General features: G+C 43.7%; 1 pseudogene across 1 annotated transcript in view; it reads right to left on the bottom strand.

Moving 5' to 3' along the window:
- The window catches only part of LOC311139846 (neural-cadherin-like), a 94065-nt pseudogene extending 68658 nt beyond the window's left edge, over positions 1-25407 (bottom strand). Inside the window, exon 1 of the transcript in view lies at positions 24480-25407. The product of the transcript in view is annotated as a neural-cadherin-like (transcript). The remainder of the gene's footprint in view (positions 1-24479) is intronic.
- Positions 25408-26175: the final 768 nt, after the last annotated feature.

Here is a 26175-nt window from a genome sequence, read left to right as displayed (position 1 = left end):
AAGGGGTGATGCTTCAGTACAAAACCTTACTAAACAAAAATGCTTCAAGACATCTCCAGTCTGCCAAGCAGTGTTAGCATCTGACACTAACAATGCCAACTCCCATTGACAACGGTCCCAACAGACTAGCACATGTAGCTTAGTGCTAATCTATCTGGATAGCTATCCTTCACCACTTGGGTACAGAGAAAGGGGTTCTTTTCCATAGAGACGGATGTAGCGCTAAAAGCTAATTCACCTCACTCAGCGCAGAGGGGGCTGAGGGGTGCATTCAGAAGCACTCAGCCCCGACTCTGACTGGTATGTGTGAGTGTGTGTGTGTGTGTGTGTGTGTGTGGGTGACCCCTTGTGACTGGGAGATTGGGAGATCGAACTGGGAGATTATTCCATCCCTATTCATTATGCTCTTCATTTCATGTGCCAAGTGTGGGGTAGTGTGACTATGCAGAGAATGAGGGGGAAAGAGGCTGATACAGGAGAGAGGAAGACTGGAAGAAAGAGTGGAAGACAGGAAGAGAAAGGCAGACAGAGAAACAGATAGGGAATGACGAGTGAGAGATGGGTTAGAGAAGATAGAGAGAGATGGGTTAGAGAAGATAACAGAGAGAGATGGGTTAGAGAAGATAACAGAGAGAGATGGGTTAGAGAAGATTACAGAGAGAGACGGGTTAGAGAAGATAACAGAGGGAGATGGGTTAGAGAAGATAACAGTGAGAGATGGGTTAGAGAAGATAACAGAGAGAGATGGGTTAGAGAAGAAAACAGAGAGAAATGGGTTAGAGAAGATAACAGAGAGAGATGGTTTAGAGAAGATAACAGAGATAGATGGGTTAGAGAAGATAACAGAGAGAGATGGGTTAGAGAAGAAAACAGAGAGATGGGTTAGAGAAGATAACAGAGAGAGATGGGTTAGAGAAGATAACAGAGAGAGATGGTTTAGAGAAGATAACAGAGAGAGATGGGTTAGAGAAGATAACAGAGAGAGATGGGTTAGAGAAGATAACAGAGAGAGATGGGTTAGAGAAGAAACCAGAGAGAAATGGGTTAGAGAAGATAACAGAGAGAGATGGGTTAGAGAAGAAAACAGAGAGATGGGTTAGAGAAGATAACAGAGAGAGATGGGTTAGAGAAGATAACAGAGAGAGATGGTTTAGAGAAGATAACAGAGAGAGATGGGTTAGAGAAGATAACAGAGAGAGATGGGTTAGAGAAGATAACAGAGGGAGATGGGTTAGAGAAGAAACCAGAGAGAAATGGGTTAGAGAAGATAACAGAGAGAGATGGGTTAGAGAAGAAAACAGAGAGATGGGTTAGAGAAGATAACAGAGAGAGATGGGTTAGAGAAGATAACAGAGAGAGATGGTTTAGAGAAGATAACAGAGAGAGATGGGTTAGAGAAGATAACAGAGAGAGATGGGTTAGAGAAGATAACAGAGGGAGATGGGTTAGAGAAGATAACAGAGAGAGATGGGTTAGAGAAGATAACAGAGAGAGATGGGTTAGAGAAGAAAACAGAGAGAGATGGGTTAGAGAAGATAACAGAGAGAGATGGGTTAGAGAAGATAACAGAGAGAGATGGGTTAGAGAAGAAAACAGAGAGAGATGGGTTAGAGAAGATAACAGAGAGAGATGGGTTAGAGAAGATAACAGAGAGAGATGGGTTAGAGAAGATAACAGAGAGAGATGGGTTAGAGAAGAAAACAGAGAGAGATGGGTTAGAGAAGAAAACAGAGAGAGATGGGTTAGAGAAGATAACAGAGAGAGATGGGTTAGAGAAGATAACAGAGAGAGGGGGAGGAAAGGGGGAGGAAGAGAGAGAAACGGACAGAACGAGAGAGATAAAGAGGGAGTGAGAGAAAAAGGAGAAATGAGAGTAATAGAATGTGCCTGTCCATTAGAGCGTCTGGGTGTTGTCTAATGAAGCTGAGAGATTATGTTTACTCAGGTCAAATAGAATAGTTTCTCATTGTACTGTATAATTAAACAAGCCAAAGCGCCAATAAGGGCCATTTTAAACTCAAGGCTTATTTTGAAATAAATTCAAATGAGTTCCACTATTATCTTGTAGACTGAGTGAGGCTCAGCAGAAAAGAGCAGAGAGAGGGGAGGAAAGAAAAAGAAAGAAAGAGAAGAGAAAGCTGAATAGAGTGAAGATGGTGACTGTGAGAATGAGGTGTTGTGATGAAGGACAGGCTCCTTTGCAGCAGATAACTATGACCATGAGAATGTGGAATGTGTGTGTTTGTGTGTGCGACCATGAGAGAAAGTGTGTGTTTACGTGTGTTCCAGCTGCCTCAGGAAGGCTCTGAAATAGGATAAGGCGACCCTGGTTCGCCAGAAGAGAGAGAGGGTCTGTATTTGGCGCATGAGGGTGCTAAGGGGAGCATGAACAATTCCTGGCTGCCTCCCCTGACCAAAAACGTGATTACCGCTTCACAGAAAGGGGAGATGTGGAAGAGAGATGGAGTAGATGGGAGAGAGATATGGGGGAGAGAGGGGAGGAGATCGTTAGGTCTACCCTACTGCCATGCAAAGCTATCCCATCCCATTCCGACATGCTCCAACCTCCACCAAAGGTATCATTACACACACTGCATTCCATAGCGCCAAACACACACAAACTCTCTCTTCATCTCTGTCTCTCTCTCGCTCCCTCTTTCACTCTCTCTCTCGCTGAGAAGGAGTAAGACGAGGAGCTGTCAGCTTCCGGGGCCACGGAATTTCCGCCAAACTTTGGCATCGGGGCGCTCCAGGGCACCCTCTTCTTTCAGTCTTCCTCTCCTTCTATCTCTCCGTCTTCCTCTCTGTGCTGACGGGACTTTGGAGTGTTTTTTAGAAGTGTGGAGATGGGGCTTTTTTGATCTGGCAGCTCTTTGGACACCACACAGCTACAGCTCTGAAGCGGGCCCTTCTGAAATGGAGATGCATCGTCTCGCTTGCTGTTGCCACAACATGAAAGAGCACCTCTGACAGAACACACAAAAGAAGCCAAAGAAAGGCGAAGACGAAGAAATTGTGACGCATCTCCAGTACATACGCTCCCTCTCGCCATGTCTGTCTTGCGTTCGGTCTCTGAGATTGTACGTTTTACTGAACACTGTACATGACTTAGGTGATAAGCTCCGTACACACAACAATGGGAGTGTCAGAGACTACAATCAGTCATGGGAGATGCCACAAGAATAAATGGGAGATATGAACAATAACAATGTAAGAGAGGGTTTTAAAGTATGCCTATCCAGCTCTTGCCAACACAAGTTTGGGTGTTTGCAAGAACATGTATTTTGGGGTGAGTGTGTATTTTGGGTAAGCATGAGTTTATTAATCTCCTTTAGATATTGTGAGTATGAACGGTGCCCATGTGGCAAGGGATGGATGTCGGTCAGTCGTTAAGGGACTGTGGGACTAGAAGAGTAGGGTTAGTGGGCAGTGGACAGAGGGAGAGGGTTGGCAGGGTGCATCGCCCGTCTGGTCTGGGATGGCTCTTGGCCTTGCTACCCTGGGTGGGCATCTGGGTGGTAAAAGCCGTAGCATTAGTTGTCCAGACCTTCTGTTGTGGAGGTCAGTTTAACACTGGTTGAAACCATGTGGCATAACAACACAACAGCAAAATACAGCAGAACTCATTTTTCTGAGTGTGTGTTTGATAGATTAGTACTGGAAGATAAAAATACACTGCGTCTCTCATGTTAGGGGAATGCTATATCCAGAGGACAGGTTCCTCGTACCCAACTCTCACACAAACAAAGGAAGCACCCAGGGAGTCTTAGCAAGCTCTAAATAAACATAGACGATAACACGGATATACTGTAGATGGAAACGCATGCAGAAAATGATAGATACACACTCACACCTCAATATAAACAAATATACACACACACACTCAAACACACACAGACATGCTAACTTACTCAGACTTGAACACATGCACAGAATGAAACAAGCCTTAATACAAGCATGCACTCCAGAATAAATGCACACACACACACACAGCTTGATACCGTGCATGAGCTGAATGTAACGCACGCAGGCTGCGAGCCAGGAAGGCAGGAAAACAAGCCAAAGACGTTCGCTGTGGGACTCAGGGAGAGAGAGAGAGAGAGAGAGAGAGAGAGAGAGAGAGAGAGAGAGAGAGAGAGAGGGCGAGGGCGAGGGCGAGGGGGAGAGAGAGATCAGGGTCTGGGCTGAGTAAACAAACAAGCATAGAAACAAACAGACGAGTCCATAACATGGGTGGAATCTATACCACACAACAACACACGCCCATGCATTTTGATGAGCCCCAGTTATGCCTGAGACCTGGCCCCCAACAAACATAGTACTCACACACACCCACAATATAGTTACTTACAGCCACGCGTGCACAAATGCGCGCACACACACACACACACACGCACGCGCACACACACACACACAGAGGATAAGGAAGTAGGGTTACTTTCTCCCTCTCTCATATTCCTGTCCATGATGGAGTCACTATCCCAGGACAGACTTCAGCCAGGCAGAAAAAAATCTAAACGATTTTATGTATCATGACCTTGATGAGGGGAGGGGGGGGGAGGGGGGGCTTCCCTCCATCCACTCATTTATGAGAGAGAGGGAATTGATTTCCCCGGAGTTGGGTTGAGAGCGTGTCGAATGTGATCCTGGGAAGGGGAAAGAGAGGAAGAGAGGAGTAGACGAGAGAGGGAATCCCTGTGCCTCCTGGTGGATTGATAGACAGAAAGGCTGTGGTCCCTTAGACACAGGGGCCTAACCCTATTCTCCACAGCATAGCAGTAGGATCAGCCAAGGTCGAACGGTAGCACAGAGTGGGTTGTGTTGATTAATGTACAGTCGTGGTCAAAAGTTTTGAGAATGACACAAATACTAATTTTCACAAAGTCTGCTGCCTCAGTTTTGATGATAGCAATTTGCATATACTCCAGAATGTCATGAAGAGTGATCAGATGAATCGCAATTAATTGCAAAGTCCCTCTTTGCCATGAAAATGAACTTAATCCCAAAAAAACTTTTCCACTGCATTTCAGCCCTGCCACAAAAGGACCAGCTGCCATCATGTCAGTGATTCTCTCGTTAACACAGGTGAGAGTGTTGACGAGGACAAGGCTGGAGATCACTCTGTCATGCTGATTGAGTTAGAATAACAGACTGGAAGCTTTAAAAGGAGGGTGGTGCTTGAAATCATTGTTCTTCCTCTGTTAACCATGGTTACCTGCAAGGAAACACGTACCGTCATCATTGCTTTGCACAAAAAGGGCTTCACAGGCAAGGATATTGCTGCTAGTAAGATTGCACCTAAATCAACCATTTATCTGATCATCAAGAACTTCAAGGAGAGAGGTTCAATTGTTGTGAAGAAGGCGTCAGAGCGCCAAAGAAAGTCCAGCAAGCGCCAGGACCATCTCCTAAAGTTGATTCAGCTGCGGGATCGGGGCACCACCAGTGCAGAGCTTACTCAGGAATGGCAGCAGGCAGGTGTGAGTGCATCTGTATGCACAGTGAGGCGAATACTTTTGGAGGATGGCCTGGTGTCAAGAAGGGCAGCAAAGAAGCCACTTCTCTCCAGGAAAAACATCAGGGACAGACTGATATTCTGCAAAAGGTACAGGGAATGGACTGCTGAGGACTGGGGTAAAGTCATTTTCTCTGATGAATCCCCTTTCCAATTGTTTGGGGCATCCGGAAAACACTACCATCAGCGCTACCATCAGTCCTGTGTCATGCCAACAGTAAAGCATCCTGAGACCATTCATGTGTGGGGTTGCTTCTCAGCCAAGGGAGTGGGCTCACTCACAATTTTGCCTAAGAACACAGCCATGAATAAAGAACGGTACCAACACATCCTCCAAGAGCAACTTCTCCCAACCATCCAAGAACAGTTTGGTGACGACCAATGCCTTTTCCAGCATGATGGAGCACCTTGCCATAAGGCAAAAGTGATAACTAAGTGGCTCGGGGAACAAAACATCAACGTTTTGGGTCCATGGCCAGGAAACTCCCCAGACCTTAATCCCATTGAGAACTTGTGGTCGATCCTCAAGAGGCGGGTGGACAAACAAAAACCCACAAATTCTGACAAACTCCAAGCATTGATTATGCAAGAATGGGCTGCCATCAGTCAGGATGTGGCCCAGAAGTTAATTGACAGCATGCCAGGGCGGATTGCAGAGGTCTTGAAAAAGAAGGGTCAACACTGCAAATATTGACTCTTTGCATAAACTTAATGTAATTGTCAATAAAATACTTTGACACTTATGGAATGCTTGTAACTATACAAGCATTCCATAAGTGTCAAAGTCTTTTATTGACAATTACATTAAGTTTATGCAAAGAGTCAATATTTGCAGTGTTGGTAGTAACATCTGACAAAAATATCTCATAACACTGAAGCAGCGAACTTTGTGAAGACCAATACTTGTGTCATTCTCAAAACTTTTGACCACAACTGTAGGTGTGAACGATACAGTTTTAAAAAATTGGGTTTTCAAGTTGACTTTAGAGAGTAAATTGGTGTGTTGAGTGCAACATATGAAAGGTGCTTTAGAACTTTGTGAATATAGTTATCATCATTATGATTAAATAGACAATCCTTTACAATCCCCCAAACCCATCACTCTTGTTCTATTCTTAATAAACCTACACAAGGCAGTCATTTACCATGCAGACTGGAAAATCAGACTTTTATCTGGGTCTTCCCGGGCCGGGAGGTATTTAATGCATTCTCCCCATCCGGCCCCAGTCACTCTCTCTCTATTTCCCTTTCTCTCTATCCATCCAGCTCCAGTCTCTCTCTCTCTCTCTCTCTCTCTCTCGCTCTCTCTGTCAGGAATCCCAGCAGAAAGGCGGCAGGCAGGGCCACTGCCAGACATCAAAGCTACCCTCCCTCCCTCCCTCCCTCCCTCACACACTCACACACACACACACACACACACACACACACACACACACACACACACACACACACACACACACACACACACACACACACACACACACACACACACACTCACACACACACACACACACACACACACACACACAGTAGCTTCGCTGCGAGGAACACTTCAAAAGGTTGGGCTTGTTACACACTGCAAATATGTGTGTTCAGCGAAAGCACGCCCAAGATAACACACCCTGGCAACTTCACACTGCTTCTTTTTTTCTCTCTTCCAAACGCCACTTCAACCTGAGAATTGACTTTGCCGGCATAATTAAAAGTGAATGTTTAAGGAGGGTGGTGAGCGGGGGAAAGGTTTAAATATCTGTTCTTTCCTGTGGGTTTCGACAGCCAGGGTGAGAAAAAAGAGAGATAAAAAAGTATTTTAGATGTTCAGCAAAGGCTGTGTGTTTGTGTGTGTGTCGGATTTGCTTATCTCTCTGGTTTGGTCTGTGGAACATCTACAGTATTTGGTGAATGAAAGAGTTTGTGTGTTTGCTTTGAGGCTCACAGCTACCTGGGCTCTACTGTTGACTTCAGTGTGTGTGTATGAGGAGGAAGGGGGGGGGGGGGGGGGGGGGGGTTGGACATTATTAGTGGAATTGGACAGTAAACTGTTCAGCTGACTAGGTAGAAATGTCATTAGAAAATGTGCCTGGCCTGCTGGCTTGTTCTAAAGATGTCAAACAGGAGCAAAGGTCCTTCACATATTGAGTGATGATGTCACATCTCCTACCCTTCCTTCCTCCATGCCTCTCTGTTAAACTCCAGCTGAGAGAGAACAACAACAGCAAAGTGTGATGTGAAGCACAATTAGCACACACACATCAGAGCTCTCACACACAGACAAACACACACATGCACACTTCCGCTCAAATACAGAGATGCTAGCTACTGGCCCGGAGGTGTTTTGTTTGTTTGTGTGTGTGTGTGTGTGTGTGTATGTGTATGTGTTGGGGGAGGGGTACACATGGGCACACACACAGATGTACAGTGTCCCACACACATACAATAGCATAGTTTTTTCCAGCAGTGTGTTTGGAGGGGGAACGATACTGTACAGAGAGTTATCCTTCAAGTGGGCCAACGAATACAGTACCCTTAATTTACCCATACTGTCACTGATGTACATTAATCGAAACACTGGGTTTATTTGAAACAAATGTTTTCCCCCCCTAACATAACCATAGAAACGAATAGCATCTCTGTCTATGACACCCTTTTGCAACGCCAACGACAACCTATGACATCCTCTTACTCTAGCAATCTGGTTATTTTGATACAGCCCTCAGGAAGAGGCCAGTGCTCTGGAGTGCTGCTTCAATGTCCGGCAGGGAAGGCACATGGAGAAGGACCTCAAAGGCTGTCCTCCAGTGTGCCCGATAGCCTCGGCAGGTTAGACACAGAGACCAAACACATGGGGTGAGAACCTCACTGATGTGCTTTCAGGGTTGAGAGAGAGGAGGAAGGTCTGCTCAACACATTTTTCATGCACTCTGCATCATGACACACTCCCTCCATGTGCTATTCATCCCACTCATGAGGTCAGCACAAAAGGTCAAAGGTCAGACGACCCACCCACCACACCCAATAAGGGAGCTTATTTTCACCTCTCGTTCCTCTCATATGCCAGTCAAAATAAAGCGTGATTCAACATTTGCAGGACTTTCTTCCCTATTGCCTTAGTTCAACCAGTCCTAGCCACTCTCTTAACAGGCTGCCAGTCAACCTAGCTGACATACAGAGAGCAGTCAACCTAGCACACGTACAGAGAGCAGTCAACCTAGCACACATACAGAGAGCAGTCAACCTAGCTGACATACAGAGAGCAGTCAACCTAGCACACATACAGAGAGCAGTCGACTTAGCTGACATAGAGAGAGCAGTCAACCTAGCACACATACAGAGAGCAGTCAACCTAGCACACATACAGAGAGCAGTCAACCTAGCTGACATACAGAGAGCAGTTAACCTAGCACACATACAGAGAGTAGTCAACCTAGCTGACATACAGAGAGTAGTCAACCTAGCTGACATACAGAGAGCAGTCGACCTAGCACACATACAGAGAGCAGTCAACCTAGCACACATACAGAGAGCAGTCAACCTAGCTGACATACAGAGAGCAGTCAACCTAGCACACATACAGAGAGTAGTCAACCTAGCTGACATACAGAGAGCAGTCGACCTAGCTGACATACAGAGAGCAGTCAACCTAGCACACATACAGAGAGCAGTCAACCTAGCTGACAAACAGAGAGCAGTCAACCTAGCTGACACACAGAGAGCAGTCAACCTAGCACACATACAGAGAGCAGTCAACCTAGCTGACATACAGAGAGCAGTCAACCTAGCACACATACAGAGTGCAGTCAACCTAGCTGACATACAGAGAGCAGTCAACCTAGCTGACACACAGATAGCAATCAACCTAGCATACATACAGAGAGCAGTCAACCTAGCTGACATATAGAGAGCAGTCAACCTTCCAAAAGACTCCTCATTCAACACACCGTCCTCACTAAGTGGATTAGTGAATCCAAAAAGCTTGCAAAAGTATGCTGAGCTTCTCTCGTGTGCGCGGAGGGAACGAAGAAGAAGAGGGACAGAAAAAAAGGCAAGGGGAAAAGGAAGGCGAGTTAAGAGAGAGTATAGAATCTCTGATCCTGTCTCATTTCACCACTGAATTATTGATGATGGGGAACTTTGTCTAATGCAAAAGTGCCATCAAATGGTGACAACGTTGCTTTTCAATTATTAGAGGCACGCTGCGCCAGATGAAAGCGCTTTGATTGGAGCCATAAATTCCCCCAGCGCTTCCCTCATCCATCCCCTCCCCTCCTCCCTCATCCACCTCTTCCCCCTCCATCCCACAGCGGTGGAAGAGGAAAGAAAGAGGCAGGCCGTTCTGTCACTCTTCCTTTGTGTTGATAGAGGGGGGATTTGGTGCAATCCTGCCGCAGAGAACTCGGGGACCGTGAATAGACGTTTGACCACAATTCAACAGTAAATCTTGTTTTAGAAGTCTTTAAAGACCCCTGAAATCAAAATAAATGTCTGATCATTATTTCCTGCTCCTAAACCTGATGTCTATCAAAGCTCGAGATTAAAGAAACTTTTGAGCGACATCATCAGGTATTTCAGCCCTAACTCATGGACAGTATGTCGTCACCACTGGAACCTTTAACTAACCTCTTCCACAGATAAAGTGAGAAACCTGATAGGTCAGGCTAAGGGCTGCGTAATCAGGGTCAAAGGTCATAACAGAGAGGCTTCTTGTGAAACCAAGGTGTGGACCAAGTTCTAACTGACGGTTCTAAACTGCCTGAAAAGAGAGAGGGATCAAGGAAGAAGGGGAAAGAAGTGGGAAAGGAAAGTGGGAACATGGTGTGTGTGTGTGTGTGTGTGTAAAAACTTCAGAGGTAGACTTAGCTCATTAAGGGGGTCTGTGTTCTGTGTTCATAAATCAGCCAGCAGCCAGTCTGAACCTCTGGGAGATGAACCGACCCCCATAGGACCTTACAACCCATAAAACACACATCAACTGCCCTTTCTGCTACCGGTGAGGAGTGGTCATACATACGTGCACACACTCATGACCCACATACTGGGTACCACCCAAAAAAGTATGAGTAACTCCCTACTTCAGATCACATCATTTTAGGCCTGCGTTGCGTTTTGTTGTTTAATGTCATTAATAGTTCATCACATCGGGACTGGTTAATAATTCAGTGTAATTTCCACCAGGATGCTGGACCGTGAGATGATGTAATCCCAGTATGAAATTCAGAAATTAGGCCCAGAAATAACAGTGATAAGATGGGCGCATGTTGGCCTGCTGTATATCAAAGGCCTTTTTTTCATGTTGCTGTGTGAGTGGCTGGGTTGAGTGTGTGGGGATGTACTGTATGCCCCCATGGGGTGATAAGCCTTTGTATTAGATGGGCCTTTGTGGATTGTTACAGTGGACCACTGGTTTTATTAGATTTTTTTACTGAGCTTCTAGTCTTCAGAAAGCTGCTCAATATATACAAATAATAAAAGCAACTTGGTTACATGTGGTCTGCGGTTGTGAAGCCAGTTGGAAGTACTGCCAAATTCTCTAAAACGATGTTGGAGGCGGCTTATGGTAGAGAAATGAACATTAAATTATCTGGCAAGAGCTCTAGTGGACATTCCTGCAGTCAGCATGCATTTTGCACGCTCCCTCAACAATCGAGACATCTGTGGGATTGTGTTGTGCATTCAGAACTGCACATTTTAAAGTGGCCTTTTATTGTCCCCAGCACAAGGTGCACCTGTGTAATGATCATGCCGTTTAATCAGCTTCTTGATATGTCACACCTGTCAGGTGGATAGATTATCTTGGCAAAGGAGAGATGCTCACTAACAGGGATGTAAACAAATTTGTGCACAACATTTGAGAGAAATAAGCCTTTTTTGTGTATGTACATTTTCTGATATTTTATTTTCAGCTCATGAAACATGGGACCAACACTTTACATGTTGCGTTTATACTTTTGTTCAGTGTAATTGTGTTAGTTGAATTCATTGATTTAAACAGTACTGTATGCAAGTGAACCTGGTTTTGTTGATTTACTTTTATATCCAATAATTACCAGGTATATTTATATGAAAATTAAATGGTAGATAAATGACCTGCTTTTAAGGTGAAGCTGGTATCAATTGTGTTGAATTCTTCGAAGTAACAGAACGCCTATAGCCTACCAGACAAATAGTTGAAGAAGGACTGTAAAGTAAAGCTTTACCGACTGTTCTCTATCAGATAGAGTGAGAAACCTGAGTCACGCTCACTTCTAGTTTCAGCTCCCCATTAAGTTGCCTTTTCTCTACCATGGAACATGCTAGACCCTCCCCCAATGACCTGGATGAAACAAACTGGCGAGTAAAACCTCAATTAATAAGAAAATAAATTCCTTATTAAATGAGCCTGGAAAATAACATGGCTCTCTTCCCCAAAAAAACTTGATTGGATGGGCTTTTGATGTACTGTATATTCCAGGGTTTGGTTAATTAGTCAAGAAGAAAAAAATCACTTCGGAGTTTTTAGATATCTGCTGTGAAGACATGCTGTGTGTGTTTGTGTGTGATAATTCAGAATCTGATTTAAGATGATTTTCCAAGCAGCATTGTTATTTTGCTCTATGCCTCCTTGGCTGCGCTTAGACAGGCAGCCCAATTCTTATATATTTTTTTCCACTAACTGGTCTTTTGACAATTAAATCAGATCTTTCAACATCAGATATTTTTCAGAGCTGATCTGATTGATCAAAAGACCAATTAATGAAAAAAAATTGCAGAATTGGGCTGCCTGTTTAAACACAGCCCTTATGTTGAAGTTAAGATGGCGATGAGCTAAGTTAGCTGCGTTTACACAGGCAGCACAATTCTGATCATTTTTTCACTAATTGGTATTTTGACCAATCACAAAATCTTTTCACATCAGATCTTTTTCAGAGCTGATCTGATAGGGCAAAAATACAAATTAGTGAAAAAAAGATCAGAATTGGGCTGCCTGTGTAAACGCAGCCATAGATCCTAGGTCTGATCTTATAGGGCTATTAGGCTGTATTTACACAGGCAGCCCAATTCTGATCTTTTTTTCACTGATTGGTCTTTTGACCAATCAGCTCAGCTCTGAAAAATTGCTGATGTCAAAAGATCTGATATGATTGGTCAAAAGACCAATTAGTGGAAAAAATATCAAAATTGGGCTGCCTGTGTAAACGCTGCCATGGAGGCACAGTTTTGCCTCAGTCTCTGGTTAGAAGACACAATGGGTGTTTCATTTTGCATGCATACATACCCACAAATACACACAAATTCGCGCTCACACACACACACACACACACACACACACACACACACACACACACGCCAGGGAACTGATGGCACTTAATGTATTCTCATGTCTTGCTCTGGCAAGGTGTGAATTATTTTGTCCCTCGAGTACCACATCACACACTCACACACATACACACACGCCTGCATACATACTCTTTAAGAGCTTGTTAAAGAGCTTGTTTCTCCAACTACCAGGGGGTGGGCCTGGGTAAACCAGGGAATTACTCTTTTACACGGCTAGTTTCCTCCTATTTGCCTCCATCTCAAATAAAGCCCCCAATTGAACGTGAAATCTCCCACCGCCTGCGTTTGTTTGTTGATTTTCTGCCGTGCACAACCAAAGAGCTCGGCGCTCTATTTGATTAATTGATTTCTGCAGCCTTTAAATCTTTAAACGAGTCCCTTTTTTCAGGCAGTTTATTTCTACCCCTTTGAAGTTGGCATTTCAAAAAGGAGCTCTTCACAGCCCTATGCAAATGATGGTCTATGACAGTGTGAGCGGCCCCCGTACCAAATCGATAACAACATGGGGGGATATTCTCTGGCCTCCATGCTTACATAATATTGATTTCCCATCACAGGTTTCAATTGCCCAGGGACTTTCCGAAACATGTTGATGGGCTTTTGTGCCCCTCTCTCGTCTACCCCTCGTTTCACATAACTCTCTCCAACAGGGTAAAAGTTTGTTTGTGGCTCACAAGATTGAAAACGAAAAACCTAATTAGAAGCCCTATTTCACGTTGTGGCCAATGTGGGTTAACTGATAGTAATGATATCATCAAAGAACCACAGCTCTAACAAAGTTAGATACATCCACACAGCTTCATAACTTCCCTGGGGTGTTTTAGGTGGTGAGAACAGTCTGACAGCAGGAGAACAGCACTACCATAACAGCAGGTAAGAAGTCTGTGTGCAAGTCATTACCTACAAGATGGGGAATTCGAGCATAATGACAGCATGGGTGTATGTGTACTTTAATGTGTGTGTGTGTGTGTGTGTGTGTATGTGTGCCTCTGCCACGGTGCAGGTGTGCCTCAAGTGGTGCTCTGTGGGCTGTATGGGAGGCCCAGGTGTTCCTCAACAACAACCTGGTTATGTGGCTCATGCCTGGAGTCTAGTCCCATAATGAGCATCCGCTACCATAACACTGCACCTCATTAACCTGAGTGAGGCCGCTACAGCACTCCAACTACAAGTTGCCCTCAGGGGCAGATATAGGATCAGCTCATCTCCTGCACATCATAACCTTAACCACTTGGGGAGGAAAACACACAATTGGCCTTAGATCAGTGTCTAAGGGCATCTTCATCCTATTGTAGTGAGACCAGGCCCAAGCAGGCTAAAGTGAGAGACAGGGAAGAACAGGAGGGATTAGATCTCTGCCACCAGCCCCCTCTGGCTGTAGAGGAACTCCTGAGCACAGCTCTGTCCATATTAGATCAGCTAATGAAGGCCCGTCTGGGGGCACAGGGAGGGTTTCTCTGTAACTGCCCTGAAATGGTACAATCTCCTATGTAAAGTGCACAGGGTGTATTTCTAACTTATAATGGAGGTCTACTAATATGTGAGAGAGAGAATAAGGAGATAGTAGGGGGTAAAAAGAGAAACAGAGCACAGACAGACACTACTCCAAACAGGGACATAGCACATGTTTTCTCAATCGTTACGTGGGACCAACACACTATCACAGCTTATTGTGAAATAGACACAAATTACTTATTTGAAATTTGTGACAGGTAAAACGCATTTTGTGTGTATTACACTATTTTCTTTCTTCATAACCCATTTGTGTACATTACACGAATTCCAATTTGTTGTGGCTAACATTAGCTAGGCTAGCTAGGTGGCTAACTTTAGCTAGGCTAGGGGTTAAGGCTAGGGGTTAAGGTTAGGGTTAGGTTTAGGTTTAGGTGGTAAGGTTAGGGTTAGGTAACATGCTAGCTAAGTAGTTCAAGGGTTAAGGTTAGGGGAAGGGTTAGCTAACAATCTAAGTAGTTGCCAAGTAGTTTAAAAGTAGTAAGTAGTTGCAAAGTTGCTAATTAGCTAAATGCTAAAGTTGTCAGTGATGAGATTCAAACACACAAACTTTGGGTTGATAGATGTAGTTACGAAAGTTCAATCAGGAAGGCTGTTCTGAATGGGCGTCATTTTTTAATCATCCAGTAAGCATAGTATATGAATATATTTTCCTATCTCACGGGCATAGCGGGTATTCATATGGTAGCGTTTATAATGTTACTTTGTCAGCATAGCGTCACGTCTCTCCTCCTGCTTTATAATAATAATAATAATAATAATAATAATAATAATAATATAATAGGCCATTTAGCAGACGCTTTTATCCAAAGCGACTTACAGTCATGCGTGCATACATTTTTGTGTATGGGTGGTCCCGGGCATCGAACCCACTAGCCTGGCGTTACAAGCGCCGTGCTATACCAGCTGAGCTACAGCTTTACTATTAGCAAGAGTGAGGAATATAATTTACTGATTAACTTCAGCCTATGAGCATGGCACACTTAGGCAATGCCACCACGCTTGCTGTTTAACCTATGGGCTCAATTGTGCAATAATCACTTTTGTTTATTCAACCAATGGGCATAAATCTAGGGGAGTATTTATATGTCAACTCACGTCTCGTGTCTCTCACTTGCTGTTTTACAGCAACAGTCTTCCAAATAACCTTCTACCTCCCCACCACCACCTGAAGGCCCGTCATCGGAACCCCATTCTCCCAGAGGGGGGTTTTGATGTCAGCTGTCCAGCAAAGGGTTAGCTGTTATCCACATCTGAATCCGAGGAGCATTTCTCAGCCTGTACTCAATTGAACGGTCTTTAAATGTGATTGAAATTCACTGTATACAAAATCGTGTAGTGTGCACAAAAAATAAATAATCCAATAAGCAATTAGTCTATTTCACAATAATCAGTGATACTGGGTTGATGAGACATTCTAGCTCTTTTGCCCCCATGAGCCTATGAGTGAGTCTATAATAAATGAATGCATGTCACATTCCATTCATTCTCAATGACCACACACACAAACACCTTCCCAGATGCTGGCTGCATGACTGACGTCAAAACTGCACACTGTTCTCCTCTGGGGGCTGTGAACACTGGAAAAGCAGGGACATACAGTCCATTGATCTGTTGATGGAACAACACAGCTGGGCTGAAGGGCTGCACACATACACACACATCTAAAAGCTCATATCATTAGCTGTGAGAGACAAATTGAATGCCTAAATCCCTGATCACAGTGTGCATGTTGTCTTTTTTTAAACGAGAGCATTTCAAGTGCAAGCTGCCTCTGCTGTTGATGGAGAGGGATTTCAGAAGCGTTTATTTATGTGTCTCCAGGAATTAATATAAATCCCAGCCTACAAGTTTGAGCGTGTCCAATTTCACAATTAAGATGAAGAGTGGTAGGGGAGATCCAATTTGTGTGTACAGTGAGGGAAAAAAGTATTTGATCCCCTGCTGATTTTGTATGTTTGCCCACTGACAAAGAAATGATCAGTCTATAATTGGTAGGTTTAAATGGTAGGTTTATTTGAACAGTGAGAGACAGAATAACAACAACAAAATCCAGAAAAATGCATGTCAAAAATGTTATAAATTGATTTGCATTTTAATGAGGGAAATAGGTATTTGACCCCTCTGCAAAACATGACTTAGTACTTGGTGGCAAAACTCTTGTTGGCAATCACAGAGGTCAGACGTTTCTTGCAGTTGGCCACCAGGTTTGCACACATCTCAGGAGGGATTTTGTCCCACTCCTCTTTGCAGATCTTCTTCAAGTCATTAAGGTTTCGAGCCTGACGTTTGGCAACTCAAACCTTCAGCTCCCTCCACAGATGTTCTATAGGATTAAGGTCTGGAGACTGGCTAGGCCACTCCAGGACCTTAATGTGCTTCTTCTTGAGCCACTCCTTTGTTGCCTTGGCCGTGTGTTTTGGGTCATTGTCATGCTGGAATACCCATCCACGACCCATTTTCAATGCCCTGGCTGAGGGAAGGAGGTTCTCACCCAAGATTTCACAGTACATGGCCCCGTCCATCGTCCCTTTGATGCAGTGAAGTTGTCCTGTCCCCTTAGCAGAAAAACACCCCCAAAGCATAATGTTTCCACCTCCATGTTTGACGGTGGGGATGGTGTTCTTGGGGTCATAGGCAGCATTCCTCCTCCTCCAAACACGGCGAGTTGAGTTGATGCCAAAGAGCTCCATTTTGGTCTCATCTGACCACAACACTTTCACCCAGTTCTCCTCTGAATCATTCAGATGTTCATTGGCAAACTTCAGACGGGCCTGTATATGTGCTTTTTTGAGCAGGGGGACGTTGCGGGCGCTGCAGGATTTCAGTCCTTCACGGCGTAGTGTGTTACCAATTGTTTTCTTGGTGACTATGGTCCCAGCTGCCTTGAGATCTTTGACAAGATCCTCCTGTGTAGTTCTGGGCTGATTCCTCACCGTTCTCATGATCATTGCAACTCCATGAGGTGAGATCTTGCATGGAGCCCCAGGCCGAGGGAGATTGACAGTTCTTTTGTGTTTCTTCCATTTGCGAATAATCGCACCAACTGTTGTCACCTTCTCACCAAGCTGCTTGGCGATGGTCTTGTAGCCCATTCCAGCCTTGTGTAGGTCTACAATCTTGTCCCTGACATCCTTGGAGAGCTCTTTGGTCTTGGCCATGGTGGAGAGTTTGGAATCTGATTGATTGATTGCTTCTGTGGACAGGTGTCTTTTATACAGGTAACAAGCTGAGATTAGGAGCACTCCCTTTAAGAGTGTGCTCCTAATCTCAGCTCGTTACCTGTATAAAAGACACCTGGGAGCCAGAAATCTTTCTGATTGAGAGGGGGTCAAATACTTATTTCCCTCATTAAAATGCAAATCAATTTATAACATTTTTGACGTGTTTTTCTGGATTTTTTTGTTGTTATTCTGTCTCTCTCTCTGTTCAAATAAACCTACCATTAAAATTATAGACTGATCATTTCTTTGTCAGTGGGCAAACGTACAAAATCAGCAGGGGATCAAATACTTTTTTCCCTCACCACTTGACTTTTTCCACATTTTGTGATGTTACAGCCTGAGTTTGAAATTGCATAAATTGTGCTTTTTTTGTCACTTGCCTACACACAATACCCCATAATGTCAAAGAGGAATTATATTTTTCAATATTTTTACAAATTAATTACAAATGAAAAGCTGAAATGTCTTGAGTCAATAAGTACTCAACCCCTTTGTTATGGTAAGCCTAAATAAGTTCAGGAGTAAAAATGTGCTTAATAAGACATAATAAGATACATGGACTCACCTGTGTGAAATAATTGTGTTTAACATGATTTTTGAATGACTACCTCATCTCTGTACCCCACACATACAATTATCTGTAAGGTCCCTCAGTTGAGCAGTGAATTTCAAACACAGATTCAACCACAAAGACTAGGGAGGTTTTCCAATGCCTCACAAAGAATGGCACCTATTGGTAGATGGGTAAAAAAAATAAAGCAGACATTGAATATCCCTTTAAGCACAGTGAAGTTATTAATTACACTTTGGATGGTGTATCAATTCACCCAGTCACTACAAAGATACAGGCGTCCTTCCTAACTCAGTTGCAGGAGAGGAAGCAAACCACTTAGGGATTTCACCATGAGGCCAATGGTGACTTTAAAACAGTTAGAGTTTAATGGCTGTGATAGGAGAAAACTGAGCATGGATCAACAACATTGTAGTTACTCCACACCACTAACCTAATTAACAGAGTGAAAAGAAGGAAGCCTGTACAGAATAAAAATATTCCAAAACATGCATCCTGTTTTCAACAAGGCATTAAGTAAAACTGCAAAAGATGTGGCAAAGCAATTCACTTTTTGTCCTGAATACAAAGTGTTATGTTTGGGGAAAATCCAATACAACACATTACTGAGAACCACTCTCCATATTTTCAAGCATATTGGTGGCTGCATCATGTTATTGGTATGCTTTTAATCGTTAAGGACTGGGGAGTTTTTCAGGACAAAAAAGAAACTGAATTCTAGAGGAAAACCTGGTTCAGTCTGCTTTCCACCAGACACTGGGAGATGAATTCTCCTTTCAGCAGGACAACAACCTAAAACACAAGGCCAAATCTTACCAAGGAGACAGTGAATGTTCCTGAGTAGCCGAGAGACAGTTTTGACTTAAATTTACTTGAAAATCTATGGCAAGACCTGAAAATGGTTGTCTAGCAATGATCAACAACCAATTTGACAGAGCTTGAAGAATTTTGAAAATAATAGTGGGCCAATGTTGCACATTCCAGGTGTTGAAAGCTCTTAGAGACTTGCCCAGAAAGACTCACAGCTGTAATCGCTGCCAAAAGTGCTTCTACAAAGTATTGACTCAGTGGTGTGAATACTTATGTAAATTAGATATTTCTGTATTTAATTTTCAATTTGCACAAATTTCTAAAAACATGTTTAACTTTTCAAGTCAAGGGGATATGAATACTGTCCTCCGGTGAACAGTTAGTGGTGCGGGCAGGTCAGGATGTTTGGGGGTCAGCGGAGGTTCGAGTGACCTTGTCCTAGTTCGTCATAAAAAAATGGTCTCCCTAGGGCTAGTGTGGAGCGGCTGTCAATAACCTAATATAACACAATGGAGAGGGCTGGGCCTCACTCTGGCATGAAGTTCAATTATGAGACCGAGAGAGAGAGAGAGAGAGAGAGAGAGAGAGAGAGAGAGAGAGAGAGAGAGAGAGAGAGAGAGAGAGAGAGAGAGAGAGAGAGAGAGAGAGAGAGAGAGAGAGAGAGAGAGAGAGAGAGAGAGAGAGAGAGAGAGAGAGAGAGAGAGAGAGAGAGAGAGAGAGAGAGAGAGAGAGAGAGAGAGAGGAAAGGAGAGACCACCACTGTATCCCGAGGCTAAGTCCATGTCCCTGTCCTTGTGTGTGTGCATGCCCTTCCAGCAGTAACGCTGATTCAGGCAGACCCAAAGTTCTGCAGGGCCTCATTTGGTCCAAAAAAAGACCATTCTGGAGAGGTTTAGCTTCCTCACAATGATTTATCCTCCAGCACTCTCCTCCTTCTGCACACACACACAGCAGGAGGCCACACACCGAGGTACAGGCACACACACTGAAAGATAAACACACAGGAATATCAACAAAAATACATAAACATGTATATAGATTAGATAGAAGCATAAACCAATGCATAAACGCCCATATGTGTACCACACCGACACACACATTCCCATTTCTCCTCCTATACCACTGAGCTAAAATTGCATGTGTACATATCTTTGATGATGTATACAGGCCCACAGGCATGTCTCTAAGCCATACAGTAAACAGCAGATGGGAGAAGGGTTTAATTGCCAGAAGTGGAGTCAGAATGGCGGAGACGCTGTTGGTACAGCAAGGCTAGAGGTACAATGTCTGGTTGCTTTAGCCCAGGGTGAGGCCAGAAATAAATAAATAGATAAATAAATAGAAAGAGGGGAAGGAAGGTAGAACCCCTATCAAGCTGCGCCTGTCTTTCAAATGTGCCACCCAAGTGCGCCCAAGTGGAGAAAATGTATGAAAGCATGCTTTTTGCACCGTTATAATTTGATGACAGGACGGGGAGTGAGTGCACACACACACACACACACACACTAACACACACCTAAATAAAGGACAGGAGAATGGGAAAAGATAAACTCACACCAACTTACTCTCAAATCGCAATCCCCAGGTACTACATATAAACCTGATATACATGAGTACACAAACACAGCTCACAATCACATACGTTTATATCAAATTCTTATGTCCGGGATATTATTCAATGTGGTACTGAGATAGACACAAAGTGTGATTTCTGGCATCCGGCTACTCCACAGTAACTTCTAATCTAACTGGATGAACAGAGAGCAACTCCAGAAAAGCCCACTCAGCAGCAAGCCCAGTCAGTCTGGTGTCTGTAAGCTCTACAGTGTGTGGGCCCCAATTTATCAACCTCCTTTTTCGCCAGCTGACGAAGGTACTTTCTAGTCTCTCTCATTTCTCTCCCTCTGCCTCCCTTTCTCTCTTTTTCTTTTCACTCGTTCCATCCCCCCAGGGCCAGCTCTCCCTGCTGTGTTTGGGGAAAGATAAAGTTGTTTCTCGCAGAGGTTTTCCAAACTTTCATGGGTGCTAGCCCTGGATCCCTCTAGGGCAGGGGAATGGAAGGAAAGGAGCTCTCCCACACACTCGACACACACAATCCATTATCGGTATTTACTCAGCCAATACACACATCATGGAGGGAGAGACTCCAGCATTGTACTGTAGACACACACATGCACACACTTTGAGTCGGCTCTACTTGCAGTGTTTCACCTACATGTGCTGAGGGCGGAGTGCCAAGCCCCCCTAAAGCAACTAACCAGAGCTGCAGAATTCAAAATGTTTGAAAGGAAACCAAATGGAAACCAAATAAGACCAATGGACCACTAATTCTTCTGAGGATAGGGGCCACAAAGCCAGAGGGAGAGCCTGGCCTTGATATTGGAAGGGGGCACACTGCCCTGTGCAAAATCATTGTTAAGTGGCCCTGGAAATGCATACGTCCCCTTTATACACATAATGTCCCCCAGCCGTGTATACACATAATGCTATAACACAAACCACCCCCCTCTGTGTGTGTGACCGGCTTGTTAATTAAATGGCATTTGACACCAAAGTTGAGTCACCAACACTGGTGTCCTCTGAACCTTGTCTTCCCACTCGCAACACAGGTTTAAGCAAGGCCAATGTGACCTACAAATAATCATGGACACATGGGAGAGGACACAAATAGAGGAACACACATGTATGCGTGCATGTACAGCACATAACAGATCAGTAATATTGAGCTTTCTTCAAGTGAAAGACAACTTCAATTCACATCCAGAAACCAATACAGTACTTGAATCTGTTCTATAGCTGGCATTAGAAGGCCTAAGAAGTGGCAGGCATGGAAGACAAAGACGAAAAGTGAGGAGAAATAGAAACACTGTGTGTGTGTGTGTGTGTGTGTGTGTGTGTGTGTGTGTGTATGTGTGTGTATGTGTGTGTGTGTGTGTGTGTGTGTGTGTGTGTGTGTGTGTGTGTGTGTGTGTGTGTGTGTGTGTGTGTGTGTGTGTGTGTGTGTGTGTGTGTGTGTGTGTGTGTGTGTGGAAAGACAAACAAAGGGGTGGAAAGTAATCTAGACCCATCCACACACTTGGGGCGGACTGCGTTATCTGAAAGCATCTACTCTTTAGAACGGGAAGAAAAGAAGCATTCCTCTTCAAACACACTCAAACGGAATGTGGCACAGTGGCACTTGGCTAGACAATAGTTTCAACAGTAATTATGTCCCCAAAGACCTTTGCATTGGCACTCTCCCTAGCATAGCTGCAAAAGAGGAAAACAATGCTTCTGATTACATGTGGTTTACTCCAAAAGACATTCCCCATGCCAGTGAATGTATCTAAGCTGCATGTGTTTCTCTTATTATGCAGTGAATGTAATACTTTTAATTGGCTATAATGGGGGTAATATGCATTATTAAACAAATCTCACAAACAAACACTTGAACACCATTAAAAATCTACAATTGGGATGTGCAGTGAACACACATGCAGACATCATTACAGCGTTATAGTTTGACGTAAAGACTACACAGGCACACTGGGTCTGTGTAGTAGACTCTTGTGAGGGGCTCTCCCAAGCATTTTGGTAGGGTATGCTGATAGTTAAAAGTGTCCCTGCTCCATTTTGACAATTCCACACAATAACATGTGGTCGTTATTCTATTAGAACTCACTCCAGTATCAAAAGAAAGGTATTTTTCTCTAATCTCTGCAGCTTGTACAAGAAAATGCCTCCTAGCCGCACAACATCTATATTATATATATCTATTCATATTCAAATTAAGGACTTCAACAAGATGTAAGACGACATTATCTTCATGGGAGAAGCTTCCGTTAGCATCCGGGCGGGAAAGGTTTTATTTATTAATTTCTCATTTTTATGCAGCGCAGACAATATAAATCATGTAGACAATCTGTTGGTTGACCTAATTTGTCGGGTGAGGCTTGTGTTAATAATGAAGTGCTAATTGAACATGATTTGAAGTTTATGTGGTTTAATCATATGTTGTAGCACAACATTACAACAATGCAATACATACTGAGTAATGAGTTTAGTGCGGTAAAATCTGAATTCTAGTTAACTTTACGCATGAGAGCACCACTGAATAAACCAGACTCCAAAGTCCCTTACACAAACAATCTCATGTGAAGTCAGTTGTATAGGTTTGTAAGACCACATGTGCCAGACTAGGAATGTCAAGGTGAATAAATAATCATAATTACTCTAAATAAACAGTGGATGAGGCAGAGTTCTTGTTTGGAAAACCTGATTACCTCTAGATCCACTTGGCATGTCAGAGGAGATTTTTCCTTAAACTAGCAGATGTCGTGATTAAGGGACTTGGCCAAACATTTACTTTGGGAGCAATCAAATCCTCACCTGGACAACTTTTCATTATATGATGTTAATGAGGGTTGACCTGTCTGAATTCAATCACAGTCTAAATCCGAGCAATAAAATGTATTTCAGTTGTGACTATCATCTAAAACACTTGGCTAATCGTTAGGCCTATTATACAGACTATATTATTATTATGAATATATACGGTAATGTCTTCAACTTTATCACCATCTCCAGCATTATCATTCTTAAGCCTATAATTAGCATAATGGTAACGTTACAGTCTAGGTTTAGGATACAGAAAAGCAACCAAAAATGCATTTCTTTGTGCATAAAATCTATTTGGCCAAAATTCTAGATGTTCATGTCCTAAATAGCGCCAGTGCACACCCATACATTGACACTCATGTGCTGGGCACAGTGGGCAGACGTGTCTTGCATGCGTAGCCACATACACATTTTCATCATACACATATACTCCTGTTTACCCAATTAGCGACCTGCCGGCAACAAATAACACCTTCACCTAGCGTGACAATGATGTGTAATCAACGAAGAGGGGACACATGCATCCCAGCGTGCGATAAATAGCCAAATAGGTTCTTGTGAATATCATTACGCACAGCCTGACTGACAACTGGCCATGCAGTAGAACTAGACTAATTGAATAAAAGTCCATATTGTACTTCAAAATGTAGGCTATATATTATGCAAAACAACAAAAACATCGGCCATAAGGAATTCTGAATGAATAAGATACTGCCACGTTCCGTTGCCAACTGATCTTCTACTGCGCAAGGCGCTGCAGCTCAGCTCGCGCATCACTACACTGTTGCCTCCACTGCCCAACGGATGAAATAGTAATATACCCAAACCAAACATCATCTTATTCACACCTGATATCAAGTTATTGTCCCATTTTTAAATGATTCTGTGGACGTGCGCGATTATTTGTTTTATTAATTGTTTACATTGCAGCCTAATGAATAGCCTTAACATGTTTTTTTCTATAGCAAGTAAGCTTTATCTAAAAGTCCTGAGCAAATACAATAGCCCCATTCAACACAGTACCAGTGGCATAGGCATAGCCTACATTTTCCAAACAGACAGGTGCCTCAGACAACGGGCAACTTTTAATGGAAAAGACAATGAAAACACGCCACATTGCATCTTTACGCACAGAGACATTACACTCAATCCTTACCTCTGAGGTTTTGGATTTTGACCATGACCTCCGCGGGGGACTTCAGTCTGTGCGCAAGATACAGACGACCCGAGTCCCTCTCGATCTGAACCGGGGAGTCCGCCTCTGATATTACCTCGAACCACTTCTTCTCAAACTTCTGGTCAGGCACCGTGAATATCATGTCACCGACTTTGACATCCTCTGAGACGGTCACTGTGTAGAACAGTTCCTCGGAGACCGCTCGGGGCCTCCTAACCTTCGAGACAGCAGGTCTCCGCACATCAAGGTGAAGTGTCACCGGCTTACTTAGCAATGCGACATCTCCATTATCTTGAGCGTAAATACGGACTGTTAGGTTCATGACACCCATGAGAGAACTGACCAGTATGACCTGTCCGGTTTGGGGAACTACGTACACATGTTGGCATTTTGGAGATGCGTAATAAGTGACCCGGCCATTCTTTCCAGCGTCGGAATCCTTTGCAGAAAAACGGACCAATTCGGAACCGATAGGGGTCAATTCATCAACTTTTACCCTTTCGTTTTCCTTGATGAACCGGGGTATGTTGTCGTTTGAATCAAGCACCTCTATTTTAATCGCCACCGCACTATTCAAACAACCAGAAAGCACAACCTTCAAATCGTACACTGCTATAAACTCTCTGTCCAAAGTTTCTGTGGATTTTAAAATAAGATGCTGTTCTCCGCGATGGTAAACCAAACGAAAATCCGACGCGTCCTTCCCTTCCAAAGCAATGTCCAGTTCCGAAACATGACAGTTGTTTCCAACCGGTAAAGCTACCCCGTCCACCACTGTTCCAGCGGGCGAGTTCTCCAGAATTTGTCCATAATACACAGGCAGCTTTGAATTCCCCGATGAAAATGATACTAATGTGACAAGCAAAAATGCCTTCAGGGCTACGGTTCCGTTTGTAGCTCCCGTCATGTTTCCATCAAATCAGTTTTGTCACTCTAGTACAACATAAAAGTTTCTTGCGGCATAAATAATCGAACAATTATTGTTATTAATACTAGGTGAGTAGGTATATGGTGTAAATGTCCCCAAATGTGCAATGCTTCAGCAATGAAAAAGTAGCAGTCCCTCAAAGAACGGCGCCAAAGTGACAAGTTCGCTTCCAGCTTATTCGGTGAAGCATCACTGGAGTGCATAGAGGATGAATTCTACACTGACAGGCATAGGCTACACGCCGCAGATGCTCCATGTGGTACTATGATCACCGCCCTTCGAGGCACAGCCAATCGGAGATCGGAATGGGACGGACAGACAGCTATCCGCCAGCCCACACGCAGTTTGATTTAGCTGCGCAGGAGACGAACGTTGGAGAGCTTTTAGTATTCAGGCCCACAATTTAAAATGCTGTGTGCAAGCAATGGGTGAGTTTTGTTTGCTGGAGTGGCTTGTCCCCAGAATACACATTTGTTTTCTTGAGTTTGGGCCAAATGTTATCAGTGTTCTGTTGGGCTGCATTATAGTCAACATTATAGGCCTCAAATGTTGACTGGATTACCTCCCTTAATAGAAAGGTAGGAGTCCATTTTTCTGCTTTCAACTTGTGACTTCGGGAACCCATTTCTCTTCTCACCATTATAAGAATAGTCTAATAAAACAAAAATATATATTAAAGCTGCAATATGTAACTTTTTGGGGCACCCGACCAAATTCACATAGAAATGTGTGTTATAGATGTGTCAC

The sequence above is a fragment of the Coregonus lavaretus genome (assembly GCF_964263955.1).
Source record: "Coregonus lavaretus genome assembly, chromosome: 13".
Taxonomy (NCBI): Eukaryota; Metazoa; Chordata; class Actinopteri; order Salmoniformes; family Salmonidae; genus Coregonus; species Coregonus lavaretus.
Note: the sequence above shows the minus strand (reverse complement) of the source record. Positions and strands in the feature narration are given on the sequence as shown.